This window comes from Cupressus sempervirens, chromosome 3 (assembly GCF_028749045.1).
Source record: "Cupressus sempervirens isolate cs-2001-9-10 chromosome 3, ASM2874904v1, whole genome shotgun sequence".
In the NCBI taxonomy this organism is placed as follows: domain Eukaryota; kingdom Viridiplantae; phylum Streptophyta; class Pinopsida; order Cupressales; family Cupressaceae; genus Cupressus; species Cupressus sempervirens.
This window is the reverse complement of record NC_143120.1, coordinates 682,996,231-683,019,560: the sequence shown is the minus strand read 5'-3', so window position 1 is coordinate 683,019,560 and position 23,330 is coordinate 682,996,231. Positions and strand designations below refer to the sequence as shown.

The 23,330-nt window shown below is 40.0% G+C and overlaps 1 protein-coding gene across 2 annotated transcripts in view; it reads left to right on the top strand.

The window, feature by feature from the left end:
• The window catches only part of LOC149568571 (Pseudouridine synthase family protein), a 213,173-nt gene that overhangs the window by 158,134 nt on the left and 31,709 nt on the right, over positions 1-23,330 (top strand). The window lies entirely within an intron of this gene.

Genomic DNA, 23,330 nt, shown 5'->3' with positions numbered 1-23,330 from the left:
AATGACAAAATGTCAATAATGAGTATGGAATCATACCAAGTGCTCTCTAATAATCCCCTATACCTATTAAGATAATATCTTATGCTTTCTATAATGATCAACTATTTGCTTGTAGTCCGTCTTTCAGTCTAGATAGGAATGTTTCCTATCCTATCTTTAGATTTGTTTCTAAATTTGTCTTCAGTCTACGTTGTTTCTTTTAGAAACGTCTTTGTAATTCTTTATAAGGAACACATTTGTTCGTTTGTTAATCAATCAATCATCCGGAAATCCATTAATCTACCAATTCTTGAATCTTGTAACATGGTATCAGAGCGAATACTTGAATTTTTTTGGAAAAATTTATAATTTCTTCTTGAAATTATGTCTAAATTTTTTCAAAATTTTTTCTGTCAATTTTTCAAAAACCCACCTAGGGTTTTTCTGCGTGGAGAAATTCGAATCAAACTAATACTCGAGCTAGGGTTTGAACCCTTTAGAAAAATCGTGTGTTCTTTGCAAATCGCAGCTCTACATTTTCTCTATTCAGCCTGCATTCTGCGTGGTTCGTGGTTCAAATGTGCCAACTTTCGGCCACAGCTACCCATCACTGAACACAAACATTTTTTATTTTACATCCCAGCAAGCTCGTACAGTCTACAGGGCCTGAAGTCGTGCATTTTTTAGCCGTTTTTTACTGCCGTTTTTCTTGCAGCCGGGCTTTAGCTTTCACGCACCTGTAACAACGAAATGGTGTTTTTGCCATGCTTCTCAGCTCCTGGTTTTTTTTGACTTTTTTTAAAACAAAACGGCTCTCAATCTGGCTTCTCCGATTTTCCTAAATCCGCGATTGTTTTTGGAAGTTCCTTTGTCTTTTTGGCCACTGTTTGCTTCATATTTGGAGTCGTTTTTTGCATACTCAATCTATAATCGTGCTTGGGAATCAAAATTGGCCATTTTCTCTGCTTATTCGACCTCCCTGGCGGCTGACTATTATTCAGCTTGAAACCCTAGTTTTTCACCTCGATTTTTTTTTTGTTTTCAAATTCCTGGTGGGTTTTCTGAGACCTCATCTGGGTCTTTGTCAGAATTTTCTGGGTACCTCGTTTTCTGTGCCTCAATTTTCAGGCCAGCAGATTTACATTGTGACTGCAGATTCCTTTTGGGCACTTGTTATTTTTTTCTGGGTCAGCCTTAACATTGCCTCGAACTTCGTGCAAATGGCATCTTTGACTAATCTGATGTTGGAGGGCAATCTACGATTCAATGGTCACAATTATAATCATTGGAAGCAACGCATGTTAACCATCTTCGAATATTGTCGTTTGTATGAGCTTGTTCTAGGCACAAAAACTCGTCCGACCTCCGACCAAGCAGAACAGGACAAGTTTGATGATCGCAATCGAGAGGTTGTTATGCTTCTTAAGCTCTCTGTTATTGATGATCAACTATCGCAGATTCTTTCTGGCAAGTCAGCTGCAAAAATCTTGAAATATCTGAAGGCGCTGCATGAAACATTTGACAAAAGTCGAGCATTCTTTCTGAAGAATCAGCTGTTCTCCATTATGATGGATGAACGTATGTCCTTGCAAGAGAATCTAACAAAGATTAAGGACATCCGCGATTAGCTCGAAGCTATTGGTTAGAAAATGGAGGAAGAGGATATGGTAGTCATCACTTTGAAAAGTCTACCATCATCCTCATCCTATGAGCACTTCATAGAAACACTCAACATTACGTCAATTAATGTTCATTTGAAGTTTCCAGAATTATGCACCAAACTTCTGTAGTAGGATCATTGGAAACAATAGTTTGGCAGCAGTGCTTCTACCGCCTCCTTAGAGCAGGCATTTGCTGCAAAATCATTTCAATAGAACATTCGCAACCATCAGTCTTCTCAACCTTCCCAACATCAACCTTCTGCTCAATCCCTGGATGGCTCTACGAAGCAAAATGTACAGTGTAATTACTGTCACAAGTCTGGCCATATGAAGTTCGAGTGTCGGAAATGTTTGGCTGCCCAAGCAAGGCAAAATGCTTTCCAACCAACAACACAAGTTGTCGAGCTTCCTGATCAAGGTGAAGCTGCATTTTTTGCCTTTTGAATCTGTTTCTATTTTTCTGGGTTTGTTGATTTTCTCCTCAAAAATCATTTCATGTTGTTTGTAATAGGCGAGGTTGTGTGAGATTCTAGGTTTTACCATTTTTTCCACAAAAATGAAGTTTTGTAATTGTACCTTGTTTTGAGTCATAGCACTCTTTTGGCAAAGCTTCTTGGTTTCAGCATTCTGTAGATCTAGGGAGGGTCTCAGTTATCCTAGAATGTTCCGACATTTGTACGTTGACCATTAAGGGAGGGTATTAAGATAATATTTTATGCTTTCTATAATGATCAACTACTTATTTGTAGTCCGTCTTTCAGTCTAGATAGGAATGTTTCCTATCTTGTCTTCAAATTTGTTTCTAAATTTGTCTTTAGTCTACGTTGTTTCTACAAAGAAACGTCTTTGTAATTCTTTATAAGGAACACATTTGTTCCTCTATTAATCAATCAATCATCTGGAAATCCATTAATCTACCAATTCTTGAATCTTGTAACAATACCGAAGTCCTCATCATTGGAACTACTAGACTCCTTGTGGGTAAGATCCGGATCCTCTAAAGGAACACCAACTAGCCCTACATTGGCTTTTGCTACATCGTCATCCTCATCAATCTGAGTTGGATCCTCTGGCTTCACATCCCATCGTGCTGCAAGGCTGTCCTTGTAATCACGTGTCTTGCTATCTTTGAGCCACAAGAAACCATGTACAACAACAAACTTCTCCGCTCTCTTAGAGGTAAGTTTGGTCCTCTTAACAGAGTGAAGGAAGCTATAGGTGGACCAATTCCTCTCTGCAGCAGAGGAGCCAGACACCTGAGATAACAAAGTTGAAAGTTACAACTTACAAACAAACGTTCATACAATTTGTAACAAATGATAAATGGTAAATCATTGAATCGATGAATCATAAATTAAAATCAGTAAAGCAAAACTCTTAAAGTTAAGATTATAAAGGGGTGGAATTCCAAATTACAAACTTGAGAAAGTAGTCGGATGGCTAGTGAGGTGATCTTTGACTTCTGTAACCCATGACATTTCCACCACAAAATGGGATTCTTTTGTGCCATAGTTTTGAGATCCACCTTTCCAATATCTGAATATCCTACAAGTTACAAGTTTGCAACATAATATTAAAATAACTTAAAATAAAGTTATAAGTAACAATTAAAAGAACTTATAATTATAAAGAGTTTAGAGCACTGAATCAAGATTTAAGGATTACCTGAAAGACTAGCGAATTCGGACCACTTGGTGCGAATCTCACTAGTAGTCTCAGTATCATACATCTTGGCAATGCATTGAACGAACCCATTCTTCACCTTATCATCATGAAGTGGTGTGACTCTACCAGGCCTAGGTATGTACCACTTTAGGTTCAATGCATAGGCAACCATGTGCAAAGGAGTGTTCAGCTTCTCCCACTTGCGGTGAATGACAGGCTCAATGTGCTCTGTATAGAATGCTATAGTGGAGTCTCTAGATCACGCACAACAACCCTCATCTGCCCAAGCATGGAATCAATGCACTCATAAACCACTCCAAGGCTAGGTGAATCTGCATCTCCATATCTAATCACCGGAAACACTGGAGTAATGATGGAGACTGTATTTTGCGTCACTCCAAAACTGATCACTCTTCACTATCTCCTTTACCCTCTTCCCCTACTTTGTTCTAGACTTAGGCCATCGATTCCATTCTTGTGTCATAACCATGAGTTGCAATGGCTCTTGCAACTCAATCATTCTCCCCAAGAGAATATAATATGATGCGTACCTGGTCACAACTGGTTTCAGGAATTGCTTCTTTGCGAAGCTCCTGAAAAGTGCATGTGATGTATGGTGATTGTAGATAAACATCTGCACCTCTCTCCCATTATTAACCACCTTTCTAATCCAGTCTATTTTCCCCATGTCTTTGAGTGCATTGTTCGTGGCATGCACACAACATGGAGTCCACCAAAAAGCCTCCTTGCCGCTTTGCACACATTGCATCTGTCACAATTTCGACCACATTTTGTGGCCCAACCTCCTTAATGGCTTCCCTGAGCACATGAAACTGAAAATCAACATCTTTACGATGCCCTCAACAATCAACTGCCCTCAAAAAGTATGGGCTCTCGATGCATTTAACTATAATGTTGATGAGTGGACGATGACTAATGTCTGTCCACCCATCCATGATAATGCTGCAGCCTGAATCCATCCAACATGCTTTCATTTGCTCCATCAAGATCCCAACCTTGTCATAGGCTTTATCTAATACTGTGGTCCTCAACTTGTGGTCACCTGGTGGCACATATGATGGCTCTCCCTCATTCACTGCCATGGATATCATTCTAACAAAATAGGGAGATTGAGCCACATGTGTAAGGATGCCATTGGAAAAGAAGAAATCACCAACAACATCGCCTAACCGGTCCCTTGCATGCATGTTAAATAAATGAGCAATGGGGTTACTACCACTACGACTTGTAGTTGCTTTCTGTTTCCCCCTACTGCTATACCCTGCTGAACTATGTGTAGGTGAGGAAAAGGATGGTGTAGATGACATAGTCCTTGCTCTCTGATGCAAGATACGAGTAGATATATCTCGCTGCCCCTGTAACTGCTGTATACCCTGTAGCTGTTGCCTAGCAGCCAAAGATGTAGGCACCGAAACATCAGTATCATCAGGAATGCCCCATAGTTTGTTCATCTCAATTCTGTATTTCACATTCTCAAGATTTGACAAGAATATGCATGGGTTCATGCCATAACCAGTCCAAAAAAGGTGTGAATTAACCCTTGTAATGCTGCCAAACCATTTTGCGCCACATATATTTCACTTCCATTTACGTGTGCCATCACTCGAAGGTGTAGGGCGTGTAATTTTCACAGCAAACTATTTTAGAGGGGACTTTGGATCATAAGGACCCTTAGCATACTTTGCCAAAATCTCTAAAGGGAAATCAATAGAAGGCACCCTAGGTGCAACATAAGGAGGCTCTTCCTTAGATTGTTCATCTACATTAGCCCCATGATCACTTCCTTCGGGTTCATGCTCATAATCAGATGCACTTACCTCATTAATTTCTATGTCTTCTCTACTTTGGCCAGATATAGATGCTATTTATAAAACTGAATTTCACAAAATGGAAATAGAATTATAAAAATGATCATGATACGTTTCAGCCCAAGTAAAAATAACTAAATACTAAATACTAAATACTAAATACGTTTTAGCATATTCTTTAATTTTTATTTTAAGAACAATGAAAAAATTAATATAGATAGTAAAAATCATAGAACTATCATCTATCTACTATCAACAAGATTCAAGAATGAAACATTCAAAAATATAAAGTTGAAACTTGAAAATAAATCTAAATACTAAATTTAAAAATTATAAATTGACTTCTAAAATAAAAAAAAGTTCAAAAATAAAAAAAACCTACCTTGAACTTGAGGAGGCACTTGCCAAATCATATCTTCTTCCTCCTCTTACTCCTCTTGCTCTTGCAATCTCTTGCAAAATCACCCACTAAGCTTTCACAAAGTCCTCCAAGCTCTTTTGCTCACTTAGCTCCTTGCTGCTCCAAATCAATGAAATGAAATAGTGAAATGAAAATGAGGTCTATTGGTCTTATTAAACTTTCAAATAGACCACATGGGACCCACACCCAATTAGGGTTAGTGAAGTCGAAATAAAGTACTTGTTATGTTTAACACTTGTTAAAACTAGTGGGGTTGGGTAGTTAGGTGGTGAGGAAATGCGTCGGTTGGTTTCCAACTGACCGACCCATCTATAAATATTTGGAACATTGGTAATGTACTTATGTGGTTTTTGGTATCAATAAAGAAAGATCATTTCCTTGCCTATTAGTACTATGGTATGAATGGTATCTGTGAGGTTTTACTTCTTGTGTACAAATTGAACTGTCCTGTGTGGTTAACATAGTTTTGTATTTTGAGATCTGGTTGACATTTCCACTCTACATTTTTGGCGCCGTTGCCTAAGTCCGAACCTAGAGGTCGACAGAATGGAGTAATGGGAAGGCCCTTTATACCGCTTATCCAAGTAACAAATAGTGACAGAGAAGAGGAGGAAATAATTAGGGAAGATCAGTTGACACGTGATTTGGTGACAACCTGGGAAGTTGCGGTCGATAAGTACGTACAAAGGGAAGCCAGTGAGAGAACAGTCCCTAAGAGTACGGTATGTGACAAACTTTCGCTGCCACCAGCAGTGTATGATCTCTTGGGAGAAATTCCTCGCCTGTTAGCACAAAATTTGTTACGAGTGGAAGAGGAAAGAGCAGAGACGCAAAGGGAAAGGAGACAACAAGTACTACAACAACTTGCCAAAAGGAGGACAAGAGAGCGCGAGGAACACAAAAATTCCAAAAAGGGAAACAAACATTAAAACGATTTATGCTCCTAATTCCTTTATATATCCCAGGCGAGCGCAGGGAGAAGAAACTGAGGAAGAAGTCGCCTTGAGGATACTACGTCTCCAACAACAGGAGGAGAGACGTTGTAACTGGAAGGGAGGACAAGGGGATTCCACAAGAATCCAAGAAGGATTGATTGAGAATACAATTGAAGGTATAGTGAAACTGGCCATCTCTGAGACACCAGCAAAGAAGTTGGGGTACAAAAACCCAGAGACACTGACAGGAAGAGACTTCAGACAGGAGCAAAGTCAAGAAGGAGATACTTTCAGTAGTTCCTCCTTGAGAACAAACTTGCAATCGGGAGGAAGTGTTTCATCTGGAATTGCCCCATCTAGAAGTGTTCCGTCGGGAGGTGTTCCATCCATAAGTGTTCCATCGTTGGGAGGTAACTTGCAATCAGGAGGAAGTGTTCCATCCGGAATTGCCCCATCCGGAAGTGTTCTGTTTGGAGGTGTTCCATCCAGAAGTGTTCCATCATCGGGAGGTGTTCCACCCTCCAGTATTCCATTGAGGGGGGTTCACATAATGGCAATAGACAAACAAAAACTACCTAGGTTCACAAGGGACGGTTCCGAGGACCCTGCTCGCCATTGTAAAACATATATAACAATATGGCAGGCAAATGGACAAAATGACGCGGTGGAGTGGCTAAAAGCCTTTCCAGCCACATTAAGGGGTATTTCCATTGATTGGTACACAAACTTAGAGGTAGGAAAGAAAAACACATGGAATAACATCCGCACAGCTTTCGAAGAAGAATTCAGACTCGTGAGAGATGACGATGAAATAGTAACAAAGATCTACAACACCAGATAAGGAAAGAGTGAATTTGTCAAGGCCTATAGTAGAAGAATGAAAGAGCTGATAGGAAAACTAGATAACAAGCTAGCAGATGGGCTGAAGAAATGATGATTTATCGAAGGGTTAACACCATCCCTGAGGAGAAAGATGAAAATAGTACCACCATCTACCTTTGCAGATGCATGTACCCGTGCCATGGACATAGAGAGCGAGAGTAAAACTTCCAAGGCAATAAGGCATGGAAGTTCAAGTGGAAGCTCAAAGGAAGGCGAAGACAAATTTAAAACCATTGAAGCCCTGAAGAAAGACCTGAGGCATTTGATGGAGGAGGCGGCAGGGAGCAAGGAAGAAAAGAAAGAAGGGAGAGAACTTTTGTGTATAGAGTGTGAAAAAAAAGGCCATACTAAGGGAGCCTGTCCGAAGAAAACATTTTGTGAGATCTGCTAGGTACTGGGACACAAAATCAAAGATTGGCCCTATAATTTGAAAACAAGGAGCACCCAAGTATTCTTGACCCAAGGGGGGCAATCCACACCTCCCTCCACTCCGTCAAATAACACAAATATAGAAGCCCCCCTAGGGGAGTACAGAAACAACAGGAGAGGAAGCAACAATAATAGCGACAACAACACACCACAATGACCGCTCCAGTATGATTCTAAGGGGAGACTGATGATTCAATGCAGGAGATGTAATGAATGGGGACACTTTGCGCGAGATTGTCAAAGTGGAGGACAAAATGGAGGGATGCTGTGTAAATGGCGTGGGCTAGGCAACCATGAGGATGCAAGTTGCCCAAGGCAAAAGGGAGTAAATATGCTAGACATTGATGATCCAGAAGATGAGATCCTTGCAGTCACTAGGATGCAGGCCATAAAATTAACTTATCCAGATGCTACTATAGAAGCTGAGAGATTTCAAGAAACAAAGAAACACATCAAAGATAGTATAAGGGAGGAAGGAAAGTTGAAATCAGAGAAGCTTGTCCAAATAGAGGGGTAACGGATATTGTGCAGCAAGTCCTGGAAATTGCAATTCCAGTAAAAATAGGTGATCTATTAGAAACACTACCCCAATTGCAGGTAGCGCTATCACAAGGGGTAAACCTAAAAGGGGTAACCCCAAAGAAAGATAAGGAGGGAGAAGTACACACATAAGACAATGCATTATTCATGATAGGTATAGGGAGAACACCTGCCATAGTAGAGATGGAGATACTAGGGTGTAAACTCTCAAATACTATTGTGGATGGAGGTTCCAGTGTAAATGTCTTATCAGAAGAAGCATGGAAGGAAATAAGGAAACCCTCACTCTGGCCTTCGACATTTCAACTAATGGGAGCAGACCAACATGGAATCAAGAGTATAGGAATGCTAATGGGACAAAAAGTCATAGTTGGTACGCAACCATTTCTTCTTGATTTTGTGGTAATCACTCTAGAGAAGAAGGGGTACGATGCCCTATTAGGGAGGGGATGGCTAGTTGCAGCAAAAGTTACCCGTAACTGGAAGTGAAACACTCTATCGATTGAGTCGGAAGGAAGAAAGTACATCATAGATCTTAAGAACCAGTCAGTAAGCTAGGACATGGCTTTTGACTTCGAAGAAGAAGACTATGAAAGAATAGAACCAGATGAGGAAGGAGTATTGAGATTAGGAGAATGCTTAGAAGACGACACAGGTTCCCTCAATGGATTATTCCATTGGCAAATGGGAGACTGTGAAGTTTTCCATAGGGAATGTAATATGCTAGAGGTACAAGAATCAGAACTAGAGGAACAATATTCTGAAGGATACACAGAGTATAAGGGATGGCAACCCTTAGCAAGACACCGACACATAATTTTGAACAAAAGGTGGAATACGAAGAGGCCAAGCTCTAGGCATTGAACCTCGGAAACAAAGATCAACCTAAGGAAATATGGATAGGAGACAATTGGGACCCAATATTGAAAGCCGCAACCTTGAGAATCTTCTTAGAATATAAGGACGTTTTTGCTTGGACATACAAAGACTTGAAGGGAGTACCTTCGAAACTGTGTCCATCGGATACTATTAGTACCCAGAGCAAGACCAGTTCGAAAATGACCTTATAGAGTGAATAAAAACTATGCAGAAAGGGTCGGGGAAGAGATCACAAAGATGTTAGAAGCAGGGATCATATTCGAAGTACAAATGAGTGAGTGGGTATCTCCTATAGTCATATCACTCAAAAAGGATGGCGCTCAAATTCACATATGTGTTGATTTCAGATGTTTGAACGTGGTAACAATAAAAGATCCATTCCCCATTCCATTTATGAACAACTTTTTGGAGGAGGTAGCCGGGCATGAGACATATTCCTTCATGGACGACTTTTCAGGATATAATCAGATTAGCATTGCGGAAGAAGACAAGCTAAAATCCACATTTGTGGTTGAATGTGGGGTATATGCCTATAATAGGATGCCCTTCGGTCTATGCAATGCGCCATCCATGTTCCAGAGGATAATACTACATATCTTTGATGGAATGTCTCTGGGAAATTTTAAGGCATTCCTCGATGACTGGTCAGTTTACAGTATGCAGGAGCAACACCTAAAATTTCTGGGAGAATGCATGGAGAAATGTTGGAGAACAAGATTAGCTCTCAATCCAAAAAAATGTAGGTTCATGGTTTCCCATGGGAAACTGCTTGGCCATATTGTCTACAAGGAAGGATTGAAGACAGATCCTGATAAGATCAAAGTGATTTTGGAAATGGAAGCGCCATCTAATATATCAAGTATGAAGTCATTTCTGGGTCATGTCGGATACTATAGAAGATTTATAAAAGGGTTTGCCGAAGTATCATTGCCATTAGAAAGATTAACCAAGAAAGGTGAGTGGTTTGAGTGGAAGGAAGAGTAGGAAGGGGCCTTCCAAGAACTAAAGAAAAGATTAGTTGGGGCACCTATTGTAATATATCCCGACTGGAACAAAGAATTTCGGGTCAATGTGGACGCCTCCAATTATGCGATAGGTGCCACTTTGGCACAAACAGGAAAGGAAGGACTAGACCATCCTGTGTATTTTGCAAACAGGCTCCTATCCAAAGCAGAGCGGAATTACAGTACCACAGAAAGAGAAGCATTAGGTATGGTGTATGCAGTGCAAAAATTTAGACATTACTTACTACCTACATCCTTTACATTTTTTGTTGACCACCAGGCGCTAATGTATTTAGTAAACAAATCGATGATCCAAGGGAGAGTAAGTAGATGGCTAATTTTGCTGCAAGAATTTACATTCAAAATTATAGTGAGGCCAGGAAAATTTCACGTGATCGTTGATCAGTTGTCAAGGATTAAGTCAAGGGAAGCTTCTAGTAGTGGAGTGTGTGAGGATTTTCTAGATGCACACCTATTTAAGATTGCAGTTTTACCTCAATGGTACGAAAAATTGGACACTACTTATCAACAACAACCTTTCCCAAGGAAATGCCTATAGCAAAAAGAAGAAAAATTGCCTTAAAAAGTAGCACATTCTAGCTAATCGAAGGGTTATTATACAAAATGGGACCGAATGGAATATTGAGGAGATGCGTAATGGAGGAAGAAATTCCAGGGGTTCTCAGTGAGGCCCATGAAGGGTTGGCGGGAGGTCATATGGGACCAAATGCTATGGCAAGAAAGGTACTTTTGGGAGGACTATGGTGGCCAACATTGTTCGCAGATGTGAGGGAATGGGTATTGAGTTGTGACACTTGCCAAAGAGCAGGAAGGCTGCTCAAAAGAGACTTCATGCCATTATTCCCGTCCAAACCACAAGAATTATTTGAACAGTGGGGACTAGATTTTGTGGGACCATTGCTGATAAGCAAAAGCCATCGATGTAAGTACATAGTAGTGGCAACATAATACTTAACAAAATGGGCTGAAGTACGGACTCTTCCTAACAATACTACTCTCAACATGGCCAGATTTTTCTATGAGCAAGTGGTTACCAGATTCGGGATTCCACTCCAGCTAACAAGTGACCGAGGAGTACATTTCATCAATCATACCATCAGGAGGATGACAAGTGAGTATAAATTTTTTCATTCTTTTTCTAGTCCTTATTATCCAAGAGCAAATGGCCAAGTAGAGGCTACGAACAAAGTAATGGTAGCTATCCTATATAAAGCTTGTGGAGTCGAAGGGCAGGATTGGGAAGAGCGAATCCCAGCAGCAGTTTGGGCATATAGAACTACATATAAGGCTACTATTGGACATACTCCCTTCTACCTCATGTATGGACAAGAGGCCATGGTGCCAATGGAACATGTAGTACCAAGCTTACGGGTGGCAGTTGAGAACAGGTTGGGGGATGAAAAGAGCCTCAAGGAGAAACTATGTACTTTACTCAAGTTGGATGAAAGAAGGACATTTGCTCAATGGAGTACTGAGGTGGCCTAGCAAAGAAAATTTTGGCATGACAAACATTTAAAGAAGACTTTTAAGCAAGGACAACTAGTACTAAGATACAATGGGAAAAATGAAATAAAACTAGGAAAGTTTAAAGTCCGATGGCTAGGACCATTTAAAATATCAGAAATAAAAGAAAATGGAGCAATAAAGTTATCTACTTTGGATAACACACCTATTAAAGACTTAGTAAATGGGCCTAAGTTAAAGCCGTATAAAAGACGAAATAAAGTGGCAAGTAGTTAGTTTATAAATATAAAAGAGGAAAAAAGAGAAAAAATTGAACCAAGTCCTTATAAAAGGAGGAAGTCACAAAACATTAATCAAAACAATTCCTGGAGAAACAAAGAAGGAAGTGAGAGAGGAAATTGCAGAGTGTGGCAGAGAGGAAGTTGCAGAGATTGTTGTATCGGCTCGATGGGAGAAAAGATTGGCTGTACGAACAATAGAGAAGGATGTAAGCCGTACGACATATGAACACCAAAGCATTTCCGTACGGGGGCCACAGAGCATATGACATCAACACATACATTCCGTACGGGGAGAGGAAGTACGACATCACCACGTACGGAAATCAGAAGAGGTATGGTAGATAAATTCTGTACAAGGAGATAAATTGCAAATAAATTCCATACGGTATTACCACATACAAAAATCAGAGGAGGTACGACTGCCTTGAATTACATCCATATGGCATCAAGGGGAAAGCTTCTCATTCATATGCATATGACAAGGGTGTGGACAAGGACATTCAGTGTCCGTACGACAATTAGTCACATCCGTACGATAGCACAATTAGAGCTTTTTAGCTGCACAATAGCACAATCAGAGCTTTTCAACCGTACGACAAGAATAGGTACAAGGGAGTTCTGTACGGCAAGGAAGACAACCGTACGACAACAGTTTGGAAGACAATAGATGTACGTACAGCGACAAGGGCAAACAAACGTACGGCAGATATTTCCAGTACCTGAGAAGTCCCTACGACAATTGTGACAACTTGTAGAAGTTGGTTACAAGCAATTTCTGAGGAAGGATGGTTGGTACGGGTGGCATATACAATCAGTTCAACAGATCGGGGAATTAATAGAGAAATGCACAATGGTGAAACTCAGTATTGAGAATCCAAGCAAGGGACACATAATCGACCCTAAAAAGAAGAAATCTGCGGCAAAGGAGGTGAGGAAGATGACAAAGAGTAAAGGGAAAGGTGCACAAAAAATCACCATTAGTGCTAGAAATATTACATTTGAAAGTGTGCTGGGAAGCGAGTGCAGGACCTGATGGGAGCAGGTAGAGGTTGACCATCCCCTGAAGAAAGCATTATGTACAGCCAAGGTAGATAAAATCATTTTCATGTGGATTTTCGAATTAAAAGAGTTTGAGTCTATCCTACGGAGTTTAATCATAGGGTATGAGAAATCAGGTCATAAATCTATAATACAACATTTCCAGCAATAGGTGACAGTTTCTTATGCAGCGGAAGAAATAATTAGGGTGTTCGGAATTCCTAACAGAGGACAAGAAGTGGAAAATATTTCTTTGACACTAGTAGACAAGAAAAAATGGCTGAATTTGATGTGCCGAAAAGACCTTACAAGTGTGGAATGGGAAGGAATCCTCAAGAACAGTTGGGGTCTGAAGAATTTTTTTTATAGCAAATGATGAATGGCACTGTGTAGTAGATTTGGTTAAAATTAAGTTCACTGCGGGCAGCCGCACTTCTAACATTGCCCTATGGATGTTGCCTATAGTGGATAGATTGTACAACACACAGATATACAACTAGGCTAAATTTCTTTCTGATAGACTTTGAGAATTTATGGAGTTGAAACATAAGGCCTTTTATATGCCTCATCATACAGTGGCCTTGTTCTTAGAGGTAGTACGCACACAGGTGGACAGTGAACACCAGGGAACACTAGTCTCGGCTAGTAGAGTAGAACCATATAAACCAGCTATGACCTACTGGTTCCATGTGGATACCTTGGATGTAGGATCTCATAATGTTGGTGAACCCAAGACAAAGAAACCGAGACAAAAAGTGGTGACTAAAGAAGCAGAAGTAGAAGAGGACAAGGATGATAAAAGTTTAGAGGAAGAAGGTAGCGATATGGATTCATCCTCTTTCGACTCATAGGATGTAGAAATCCATTTGAGTCATCTCCAGGGGACTCTGTAGCCACTGACATTTTTACCACCTACGAACGGACCACTTCCAACAAGGGTAGCAAAACCCCCGGAACTTTATCAGAAACGATCTGGTGATCCAAATCAAGCAGGAGTCATGGAAAGAACAAGTGGAGGTGGTAGGCAACAAATCTCCACATGGGGGGCTTCCCAAGTATCTATTGCGAAGATGGCGCCACTTATCCTTTAGGAACAATCCTCTCGTACTAAGGTCATAGATTTGAGGTGCCAAATCAAATGTGTTCATAAAGTAAGGGTACAAACACCCCGTGGTCCAGAAGTAGTCCATTTGGTTGCTCTTGTGGTACAGCCAGTAGGAGGCGAGGAAACAACTGGGAAAATTCACCCCCAGGGTAGCATGACGACACTAGTTGGTACGGATGGAGCCATGACAGATATGGTATTGTAGGAAGCAGACAGGTTACTCGAGGAGGAAGGCATGGTGTCTTCACCCCTAGCGCCAGCTGCTGAGGAACAAGTTGACATACAAAGTGAGCGCAGAGAACACATAGTTTTGTATTTTGAGATCTGGTTGACATTTCCACTCTACAGTTAGCATGCATAAAAAACAAATCTATAAGTAAATTCAATTTTTTTTCTAACTTTTTCGGCCATTCAGCCGGCTGCACTCTGCGAACATCCTGGGAGCACCTTGTGAGCACCCCTGCACTTGAGCACTTGCCACGCTCTCAGGTCTCACGTCCCACCTGGGTGCTCGACTGATGCGGCTGAGGTGCTGTGGCACAAAATCAGCCGGCGGGGGTACTCAAGTGCGTGACACACCCGCATCGGGTGCTTACGTGCACCAGGTGCATTGGGTTTTTGACTTGGGTGCACGCACCTGGGTTACATTGTAGTTTATCATTTTTGTCAGACATTTGTAATGCAACCTTTGTTTTCTGAATTTTTGAGTTCTGATCTGAATTTCTGATTTGATTTTCAAAGGTTTGGGTTGGAGCTTTAATTTTTTATTTTTCAACACGTTTTTGCAATGTTATATAGACAGAAATATAATGATATGACATCCAAACCACACCAATAGATGACTGAAAATGAAGTAAGCACCATGCATACAACTCCAGAATTAAAATGGAGAATCACTTAATATTTTAGAATGTACCCAGATTAAGAGACTTGATAACGTCATTGGAATGATGATGGCTGATTACAATAGATAGGGTCTGATATATATATTTTCATACTGACTTATGCATACAAGAATGATCATTACAAGCTCCAAGTCTTTAGACAATGCTTCTTCAACAATGCAATGTTGTTCTCTCTTTCTGGCCACCTTAGAAATGAAGTCTGAAGACAAACCCTTGCCAAAGCAGATCCCAAAACTCTTCAATTGCAACTCGATTATGCCCAAAGTGAGCCACCTAGGGTTGGAAATGATAATATGACCTTATAACCCCAAAATATGGAAACCAAACCCTCCAACATGTAACTGAAAAATCTGTAGAAATCTGATATAAAATTTAGAGTGTTCACATGTATTGCTTCGTCAAGAAAACCTTAAAAAATTAGCCATTTCACCAACAAACTCATGCTTGACTTTTGTTAATGGAAATATGCCCATCTATAACCCAGATCTGAACTATAACCCAGATCTGAATATTATTTTCTTCAACCTGCAACAAGTTTTCAAACCCTAGGTGTTTGAAGCCTTCAGCTCCTTAGAAACCTGCAAATACTCTTCTCCAAAATCCTGCAAGCAATCTCCTTCAAAACCCAAAATTACTTGACAACAAATCTAGTAATTTTGGGACAAACCCAACAACTGTCAATATGCTGATAGCTATCTTCTTTGATGCCAAAATAATGCAATGAAGTCCTAATAGAGCTCTTTCATGAAATTTCCACAAGATGAGCTAGGTTTTTGTCCAACTTACCGAGTTCACAAGGGTTTTTCATTCTTGGAATAAAGCTGAAACCAAGCTGCAACCAAAAAGAAAAATATCCAATATGAAGACATAAACTCAATGATACCACAAAGCTGGAGCTCTTCCGTTTTTTCAATATGAAAACATAAACTCAATGATACCACATAGCATTAGCAGTGTAAGTTTTGGTCGTTCTATAAGGTCTTTTGTATGAGTTGTGAACTCAATACAAGGGGGATTCCAAGTATGCAAAGCTTTGGCGATCCTTCTCAAGTCCTTGTATATCCAAGAAAAGGTGTTCTTGTACTCCGTAAATATCTTGAATGCAGCTGCCTTTAGTACAAGGTTCTACTAATCAGTGACTAGGATGACTTTCACGTTCTCTTTGTTGCCCAAATTTATGGTTTTTGGACTTGGTTCTTCTTACTTTCTTAAGGTTTGGAGAGTTAGAGAGTTAGCCCAAAAAGTAGCACTCTCTCCATCTTGGCTAACTCTCTAAATCTCTTGTATATGCAGCACGCTGTATCCATATTGGAAGATGTAATCTTTTATTTACCAGTGCAATAATCCATTTAGAGTGTTTGTTTCAGTTTTGGAGCAATCTCCTTGTTTAAGCACCCTTTTGTCATTAGGATCCATTGCTTCTATCCATATCCCACTCTCCATCTTTAGGCTCCAACTCAGAGGATACCAAATTCTTGCTCATTGTCTGATTCCTTGGGTTGATAATGTGCTTTCTCTCTTTACTCTCGATTGAGTGTGTTCCAAATTGTGGGCTGCCTTTGTAGTGATCAACCAACCTCTCTCAAGAAGCATTTTGTACACCTTTTCCAACGCGATAACAATGAATTTGAAGAAAAGTAGTGCGTGTCAATTGTTACCTTTAGTGCAAGTAATGTATGCAATGGCTTAATGCCATGTTGGTTTACACCTACCAAGTGGAAGGCAACACATTGATTGTTGAGCCTCTGTCGATGATGGTGCTTGTCACCTTTCTCCCCATTATTTCTATAAATGATGGTTGGCTTCCTTCCAATGCTGACCATCAACAACATACAATCAATGGCCTTGTTGTCTTTGGGTGGTGACTTCCCCGTTGGTTCCCCTTGTGACTTGCGTTGGTTTTGGCAGGGTGTGTCTTCATGTACTATATAGGAAATTGTCATTTTTATTTGTGGTATTGTTTGCAGGTCTATCACCATTACAGGTATTGTCATTTGCAGCACCTGTTGTACTATATTCTTTTTTGATTTCAACTACAAAGGGGTAATGGCAGCTTCGTTAGAGGCTCTTTACTCATTTGCCATTGCTAGTTCTATATCAGCATTGCTTTCCTTCTCCATATGAAGATTCATGTTCACAAGGACTTCCTCATCGCAATCCCCTCGACCAACATATTCCATCCCTTCCACGTCAAATAGTGGTCTCTCAGGTCCACAACATTTGCGCAACATGCCAATAATATTTTGACCGAAATGGCACCCTCAGGCAAAGTCATCCTATTCATCGCATTTATGAATCTGTTTTATCACGATTGTTGTTATTGTTGCTATCACATCCTAGCTTCTTGTGCCATCCGCTAGGTGATGCATCGAAATTCACAAGTGGTATTGGCTAAGTTGATGATTCAGGTTCAGGGAAGGATTCGTGTTCGAGTTGAAGTTTGTGGGTTCAGGCAATTTGTTTTTTCCCATTTGGATTCGTGGGCGGGTTCGTCAGTATATATATATATATATATACGGATAATTGTAAACCAAAGTCATTTTGATGTTTCATGGTATGAATATATGTTGCTTGATCATTGATTAGTGCCAAATGTCAAAGATAAACATTAAATACTCGCTCATTAATTTATGTTCATGATTGTAAAGAAAATCATACATTGACTTACTAAATTGCAAAATGAAAATTTTAAACATGGAGTAGTTCATCAGATAATAAAGTTTGAAATATACTAAGAAATGACTAATGTTTAATAGTTTATCAATGATAAGTGATCATTAATCATAGTATGAAATGCCCTTCAAGGGTCACATGGGTCATCAGAAAATGAAAGATCAATGGCTTCATCCTCAGCTGCAACTATATCTAGATCCTCATGATTGGAACCCAAATTTGTTCCACTAGCCCTAGATGCTGCCATATCCTCCTTAACATCTAGCAAGGTAATTCTTGTTAGATCCGGGACAGTCATATCTAAGTCAGCAGACTCAAGTAATACATCCCACAACTTCTCTGGTCCCTTCTCGTATTTTGGATCCTTGCGTGATGGGAGGCACAAGTTACTTTGAATGTATACCAAGTCCTCTTCTTTCTTGGAACCCAACCAGTTACATTTCACTGAGTGGATAAAGGGGTATGTACTCCAATTCCGCTCAGAAACAAAAGAGCTTGCAATCTAGAGAGACAACCAACAAAATTTTAAAAAATTAGAAATTGTAAATTGTAATAGAATAGGAATTTAAGAGTGCTAGTTCTACAAGCTAAGTGGTCATGAAAAATGGAAATTAAAGACCCTAATACTTACTTTTGATAGGATCTTAATGGCAAGAGGTTGGAGGCACATATAATTTTGCCCATGTAAGTACCACCATCCAATGGAATCCATTCTACTTTGGTCATTGATTGCATCAGGGTCTCCATTTTTTCTTGAGACAAACTCTTCAAACTCTCTCCTAACATTCAATGCCACATTAGGATCGCTAAAGAGCCTGCTCAATGGCCTCTTATACCCACTTGAAACCTTATGATCTCTATAAGGTGGCACTCTACCAAAAATAGCATCTCACCACTATAATACCTAGGAAAAAGTGCATTTGCCAGGAGGTGTAAAGGTGTAGTCATTTTGTTCCAGTGATGTAGAATAACTGCCTCCACCTTTTTGTACAAGGTGTCCTTAGGATCCTGCTCTCTTCTATGAATGACCTAGGATGTCAAATGATGTCCATGTAAGTTATCTAGATGTAGTGTTGATTAAACTCAAAAATCAAAATCTCTCAATTAGCAAGGACAAAGTTTTGTACAAAAAATAAAAATTACCGTTTTCACTCTCTCTAGCACGGAGTCCATTTCATCATATATGTCCTCCAAACAAGGCTTATTGGTGTTGGCAAACTAAAGCCTAGACATGATGGGCTTGGTGAATTCTAATACATAATCCACCCTACCTCACCAATCATCATTCAAAATCATATCGTTTACCTTTTTAGCCCTTGTTGTATTGGATTGCTTCCATACACCCCTTTGGTTGCTAACCATTTGAGACAATGCATGTTTCACCTTCACAAGTCGTCTAAGGACGATTGTGTGTGAAGTAAACCTTGTTTCAACAACATATTACCACATTAATTGTAAGTTAGTAACACATTTCAAATATGTAAACAACACAAACAACATTTTATTCAATTATGTAAAGTATGACACAAAATGATAAATGAAACTAAATAAAGTTTAAAATTTACCTTCAATAATTCCAATGGGAGAAAGATCTGAAAATTGCTTTTGACATATGGTCGTTTGTCACAAACATTTGGATCTCCTCACCCTCATACACTTTTTTCACCCATTCAATTTGGGTGCCAATTGCTTTCATCACCGAGTTCAAGGAGTGGATGGTGCATGTTGTCCAAAAGATATGATCATATCGTACTTCTACCAAACCACCCGCATCCCTACAAACTTTAGCATTGTTCGTTATTACTTGGAACACATTGTCAACTCCCACAAAGTATGGATTTAATGAGAATCTGGGCAAGAAAATCTGCAACCTTCACCTACCCTTCACAATCAACTGCCTTCAAAAATATTGCCCCCTTGGGGGAGACACCAATCACATTTATTAATGGATGGGTATTGCAATCTTTCCATCCATTAGAGACAATACTCACCCACATTTGGATCCAAGAATCTCTTATTAGTTTGAGGAGGGTTTCTACATTTTTTCTCTTACTATGCAATATGGTGGTTCTTAACTTTTCATATCCAAGGCCTTGGTAACCACAAGGTGCTTCATTTATTGCTTTCACCATCTCTCTCCAATAGACTTCACGAGATTGAATGGAACACCATTTGTAAAAAGGCAACGCCCAATCTTTATATGAGCAATTTCTCTCAATTCATTTTGAATTGCCCCATCTAATGGGCCTCTTTTGTAGGTGGTGGATTGGAGTGTTTCTAGTTCTTCATCATCCATAGAAGGGGTAGGTAGGTGTTGATGTCAGTTTTTGTACCACCACATAACATATTAGCAATTGAATATCTGATACGGAGTATCAAACACACAATTCCTCTCTTGAAAAGTTAATACTTATGGGACATGAGAATAACTCCAATGTTCCTTACACCTGTGGATACTAACTCAGTATATCGATGTGATTTTTTAGTAATCACGTAGGCGGCCTTACGCAAATTGTTGAGGATGACTTGGACTTTGGTGGGATGATGGAGATGGTGGTTCGATGTGAATGTTAGATGATGTTGGTGGGAAAGTGATGGTTGTGGAGGGTGAATGATTCTTATGACTGGTATCTTTCTAACTTTCCTCTTCAAAGTTCTAACTCCTAAACTACTTGTTATTCTACTCCTACTCCTATGAATGGAAGACTAGCAAATGGACTGAGATCGAACCTAATGAAAGTTAACCAACGGCTCCACCTCCATAGATGCAATGATTCAAAGGAAAATAAATTAGTTTGCCACACAAGGCTTCCCAACAAGCAGCAAGGGTGCTAGTAGTCTAGTATTGATCCCTATCAAATATCTACTAATGCCATGCAACTATTTATCTACTCTTCTCTTACTTAACAACTTGAAATGCAACCAACTTTAACAACTTGAAAAGAAATTTTCTCGAACTATTTGGAAGTAGAAACCATGCAATAATACCAAAGGCTTTTAATCACCATCCAAGTCACAACAATGAGAAAGAAATAGTGAATTTTGGCATTCTCTGTGCAACAATTTTCTCCGACCATTACAAATGAGAGCAAATGGCCTTATATAGAGGCCAAAATGTACAACTGATGGTAGAGATAAAGAGGCAAAACCAATGATCCAGATTGAATCCTAGAAACCCTAATTAGGGTTGCCACCCCATCGGCCAATGAGAAGATGCCACCTCGTCAATGGACCAATGAAAAAAGTGGAAAAGCAACAACCAATGAGAAGGCACCAAAATGATGGCCAATCAGAATTAGACACTTGTCCTATCCTAGAAGAAAGAGAAATTGCCACTTGGGCTTACATCAAATGATCTTCTAATATAAATCTCCCTTTTTCTTTCATTCTTTTAGCTAAGGCAATGAACCTAACTAGCCTTTCATTGACTTCCTCCATGGGAGGGCAAAGTGTATGCTTTATCTTGAGCCCAGCGGATTTCACCATGCCACTTGTTGCTTGTAGTGTCTTCTCATGGTCCTTCTCATACTCTTTTGCAAATCTGACAAATGCATCGAGGGAGGAGAGAGTGTTCAAATGTTTTTTTTTGATAGCAACCTTTCCTAACTCATCCAATCTTGATCCAAGTCTTGTCTCATTAATATCCTCTTCTCTGATGTCTTCAAAATCAAGTGCCACTCCAACGTCGCTCATCATCGTTGAAATGGAAGTGTCGACATTGGGCTTTGCTATGCAACTGCCTTCTGTATCTCTTCAAGTGTTCTCAATCTAGTAGTCAAGGCAACAAACCAAGACTCAACCACACTTAATCCTCTTTCATCAACCAACTTTGCCCTTTCCAAATATGCCTCTAGAAGCTCGATGAACGCCTGTAGCTTGGGAATAGCCAAATCCTTGACTGGAAAGAACTCCTTCCACTCCTCTTCAAATATTCTAAACTTGTTTCTAATAGTCACTAATGATCAGAATGTTGAGATGAAGGAAGGCAAGAAATTTCGCCCATCTTGTATTGTATCATGGATTCAATCCCTAACTTATTGTAGCTGAGCTGATATTTTTTCTAGGTTGCTCCCACTGTCTTGAGGAAGGGCTGCCTGGTGCAACTATTGGATACACTGGCAATCTCTCCAATATTTGTTCTCAGTCTCCAACTTTACAATCCTTTCATCTGCCTTCCTCAACCTTTCTCTGATTCGAGCTATACCTTCCTGGATCTCCTCACATTCCATATCATCCGAATTTCTTCCCATGTTATGTTCCACTATCTCATATTCCTAGGCCGCAATCTCATCCAATGCCTTATTGACTATTGGTATAGCAATTTAAACCTTTTAGTGACCATCATTGTTGCTCCTGATTACCTTTGCCACCATTTTTGCAATTTGTTTCTAGTTTTCGCTATCACCCTTCTCTATTAATCCTTGGATGTCTTCCACTATTTGGGCAGTTACTACCTCGTCTCTTGGCATAAGCATTTGCCTTAACCATAGTGGTGCAGTGCATCTCCCCAAATTTGGATTTGGTTCGATAAGCAAAGCATCACCAATGGCCTCGGGCGCCTGACTCATTTCCTTAATATCAATCAGTCCATCTTCTCCACTAGTAAATGCCATGTCATCTCCTTGTTGGTTTTCTGAGAGAGGAGAGTACTCGGTGCTTTCACTGTAACCACTTGATTCTGAATCAGAGCTCACCTCTACCGTGGCCCCTTTATCACTTGAATTGACCTCGTAGCTTCTAGTCTCAATTATACTTTCTCTTGATGGAGCTGTATGCTGTCTCTTGGCTGGAGGTTCCGAGTGTTCTTTACTCTTCTCAACCTCCAAAGTTCTCTTCTTGCCTTTAACTGTTTCCTGTTGCTGGCTACTTCCTTCACCCTTCTGTCCGACTGATTCTGCTGGACCTTCTTTTGGCTTCATCTTCTCATAAGTAAGGGGAACCCTTTGACTCTGTAGCTTCCTTAATCTTTCATTATACCACGACTCAGTATGCAAATCAACTACCCTTGTGACTGCTTCCAAGGAAAGATCTTGATGGTCATCCCAATCTACTGGATTCAACTCTGTTTCTTCTATTGTATTATAATCTTCTCTCAACACATCCCCATCATCTTCCAGTTGATCAGGAATATCAAGGCCTCTCCATTTGATTTCTCTCATCATGTTCACCGACAATCTTGAGAAATCTAGCTTTCTCACATGAAAGTCATCTTTGGCATTGGCTCAAAAGTCGTCTATAGTGGGAACATGTTTGAATGTATTTCCATGAGATGCCTTGGTAAGACCTTTAGGATTGAATCCTTGCCTTGCTCTGTACCATCTTAGATGATACCATTCCAATTCCTTCTCTGTAGCTGCAAAGGCGGGACGGTTGGGGCAACTATCATTGCCAATTCCGAATGAGAAGGTAATCCCTGTTTTACCTTCATTTCTCATTGCTCAAATTGCCTAGCCCCATCAAAACTACCTTGTCGGGTGGGTATCTTGGAAGTCTCTTGGGACAAACTGTGCTTCCTACTTCTCTAATGTATGTGAATTGTAGAAATTGGATGAAACGACTTCCATACTTCTTTATCTTTGCTTCTGCTTCTGGTGAAAGTCTCTTAGCAGGTGTCCCTTG